At 46.5% G+C, this 3,536-nt stretch overlaps 1 long non-coding RNA gene across 1 annotated transcript; it reads left to right on the top strand.

Moving 5' to 3' along the window:
- Positions 1-806: 806 nt before the first annotated feature.
- On the top strand, positions 807-2,201 carry LOC126036170 (uncharacterized). The gene is made up of 2 exons (XR_007505107.1): positions 807-1,241; positions 1,714-2,201. It is a non-coding gene; the product is annotated as an uncharacterized LOC126036170 (long non-coding RNA).
- Positions 2,202-3,536: the final 1,335 nt, after the last annotated feature.

Here is a 3,536-nt window from a genome sequence, read left to right as displayed (position 1 = left end):
ATTGAACAGGACTGGCCCTAGACTTGAACCCTGAGGAACACCAGTAGTGACCAGTTGACAGCCAGATGTAGCCCCATTCATTACAACCCTTTGAGCTCTGCCCTTCAGCCAGTTCTTCACCCAGCACACCATGAACCTTCTCATCCCACAGCTGGACAACTTGTCCAGAAGGGTGCTGTGAGGGACAGTGTCAAAAGCCTTATTAAAATGCAGAAAAACTACATCCAGCACCTTCCCTTCATCCACTGTGCAGGTCACCTTATAGAAGGATATCAAATTAGTTAAAGAGGACTTTCCCTTTGTGAATCCATGTTGACTGTGCCTGATGATTGCATTATACTTTAAATACTGCAATAAAACCAGAGCTTCCCATCCTCACTGAACCATGGCCACAGCTGTCAGCCAGTAACTAACCATAGGCATTGCTGTGTTTCCCCTTCGAGATTATGCATGCATCTTGTTACAGACCTAAAAAGGTCTTCTGGTCAAATTACCCTTTGAGCTGTGTGCTGGGAGACACACCTGGAGCAGGAGACTGCAGGTTTGGTACCTTGGGCAGAAAGACTGAACACCCTGGAGCTGCAGCTCTGCAGGTCATGGACAGAGGGATCCAGTAATGGGAAAAGAAGCGTGGAATAAACACACACCACTTCCCCAAGGAAAGTCTTTTTCTGCTATAAATTTAGCTGAGAAATACATGTGGTTTATACTCACGGCTTTTATACCTTGGAGACTGCAGTGCTGTAATACTAACCATGTGTTAGCATAAAAATTCTGTCTAAATTAAAGGTTTGCATTACCCCAGCTGCACTCAAACGCCTTGGACAACAGGCCCAGGAGAGTGACCCATCAACCCCACAGCTCCAAGTCCCTCAGGCAAGCATCGCAGCAGGGCTCGGATGAGGAAGCAGCAGCAAGAATATCACTTTTCCTCCCCACTCTGTGGCTTTGTTTCACTTCAGCCTCCCCAGAGAGCTGGCCCCTTCCCGGCGTGATCTCTGCAGCACCCTGATGACATGATCATGTTTGCCTCATATCTGGAGAGGATCCATGTGATTCACTTACAGCTCCTCCAGGGCCTTGAAGCTTTGATCCTTGTCCTCATTGCTCATTTTTGTTTTCTCACAAGAGAGAAAATAACAAAGATGACTGACAAACACACAAGATAAGGAGTCTGCTCCATGGTCACCAAGTGCCAAGGATACAGGCTCAGGCATCTAACAGCACTGGGTGGTGGGCAGGTGTGTGCGATGCTGTGCCTGGATCTTATACCAGCATCTTCCATGAGCTAATTCTACTCCCTGGAACAGCACACATTTTCCTTCGAAACCAGAAAGACCAATGTAACTGCCTTGTCTTTCCCAGAAATGAGTAACAGCACAGAATGACAGATGCTTTCTGAGCTGACTTACAGCAGTGAGTCAAGGTTTGGTGTTTGGGCCTGGTTTGCCCAAGGGGAAAAATGACACCCTGAAACAGCCAGAAGGCTCTGGGGACTAGGAGGGTTTGGTGCAGAGCAGAGGAGTGGGCTAGTCAGCATAGACCCTTGCTTTTGTGGCTAAAAGTAAAATAAAGTCCTTAACTAATAAAATTAATAGAAGTCAGCCAGCAGTTTTAATTTGCAAAGCTGCTGAGAAGCTGCCATCACTAACTTTTTGTTCCTTTTTCCCCCCTTAACTATCCCCTCTTTTTTCTTTTTCTTTTTTTTAATAGGTGTGTTTCCACATAGAGGAAAACAAGCAAGAACGAAGCTTCAGATGTCAGCTGCTGAATATGGAGAGGATTGTGTCTAACTAGACGTGTCTAACCAGATGGGAGCCCTATGCAAGAACAGCCTGCTTAGCCAAAATAGGCTTTCCTCTCTGAGAAGCCCAGACACCTTTTGCCAATTCCATTTTAAACAGGGGAAGCTTTGAAAACCAAGATTGTTTTCCAAGTTAAAAAAAAAAAAAAAAAAAAAAAAAAAATCTTTTGCAACTCTAGGATCCTGTTATCACATGTGACTGCTTCCCAATACCATCCTAAGAGACATACACAAGCATGATGCAATTACTTTGTCTTGCCAGTTGTCCATGACTTTAGGAGATCCAGTGTCCCTGACTGAAAATGAGCTTTTCTGTGCATGGCAGTGATCTGTTTTCCAATGGGTTGCATGTGTGTGGAGTCTCTATCATGCAATAAATGTCATGCTTTTGAATTCACCCTCAGTGGGGTCAATAACACTACTTCAGTCCTCTATCCAGCCAGAGACTTTTATGAAATTTGTAGGAATTCTTCACTCCTGCTGCATCTGCTACTCTCCCATATTTACCTGCAATGGGCCGAGCGGTTCAAAGGTGGCAGGGGAGCAGAGAGGTGCACTCAAGCCTCTCGCACACCCAGACTGCATGATCACTGAGTCCTGGTCTCCCAGGGAAACCAGACAGAAGCAGATAATCATGTCCTCATTGTATGTCTCCAAGAGTAAGTAAAATTACCCCCTGCAGGCAAGAGCACTTCTTGTGTGGGTAGATTTCCCTGCCTATGGAGCACTGATACTCTTAAGAACAGGAGATTAAGAGTACCATGTGAGCTGCGGATCCAAGGCAGGGATGAAGCTTGTTTTGAAGCTGATAGCTTGTTTGTACACAGATGACTCTAGAAGATTTTTCCTGAGTTTCCTTTGAAGAAGCTAAACAAAAACTCATAGGAAAAACTACTGAGAATTATTTGCTTATCTACCTGGCCTACAGCGGATACTGCAAGGTATAGCCAAGAGCTCAACTCCAACCCAATCCTTCTCCAGAGACAGGTCTCTGCCTCCTTCAGCAGGGGACATCTGTGATGCCAGAAGGGAAAAATATAGGAGACCAAAGCTACTAGCAAGGGCATATATCAAAGGTCCCCACCTCTTTTCGTTAATTTCCTTGCTCACGCTTTCTCCTGGCCTTGAAGTGGAATTTTTCAGTGGTGTGCTTCATGATACTCCCAAACATGCACCAGTGAAAGAGGATTAGGAAGGAAAAGGAGATGATGTGGGAGAAAATAACAGAGGGTTTCCACCCTGCAAGTCCTCTCAAAGGACTCTGAGACCGTCCTGCTGCTGTGCTTATACACGTGCAATACTTACAGACATGGTGATGGGGAGACAGATCTTCAGCAGTAATAAATGAGTTAGAAAGCGGCCTAGGGGCTGTGGGAATGTGGAAAATGTGTTAGGAAACAAAGAAACTAGCACAAGAGCAGAAGCTCCTTCCAAAACACTGGGAGGGTGCAAAGTGACTGAGCTGCACACCAAGGGTGGAGTAAAAACAGCCCGAGGGCATCAGGTGAAGGAGCTCTGGTCCCAGGCTCATGTGGTGCCTCAGGAAATGTCACAGCATGGTACATGTGTGGAGCAAAGGCAGGGACAGGCAGGCATCGGGGGATGGGAACTCACCTGCCTCTGTCCCAGCCCCTTCATCTGCCTCCACCATGGAAAAGTCCCTCATGCACCCCTGCCCAGTGAAATCCCCATGGACGTAGGCTTTAACTGGGGAGTAGGAGGAAGGAGCGGG

Source organism: Accipiter gentilis, chromosome Z (genome assembly GCF_929443795.1).
Source record: "Accipiter gentilis chromosome Z, bAccGen1.1, whole genome shotgun sequence".
Taxonomy (NCBI): domain Eukaryota; kingdom Metazoa; phylum Chordata; class Aves; order Accipitriformes; family Accipitridae; genus Astur; species Astur gentilis.
This window is presented reverse-complemented; position numbering and strand designations above follow the sequence as displayed.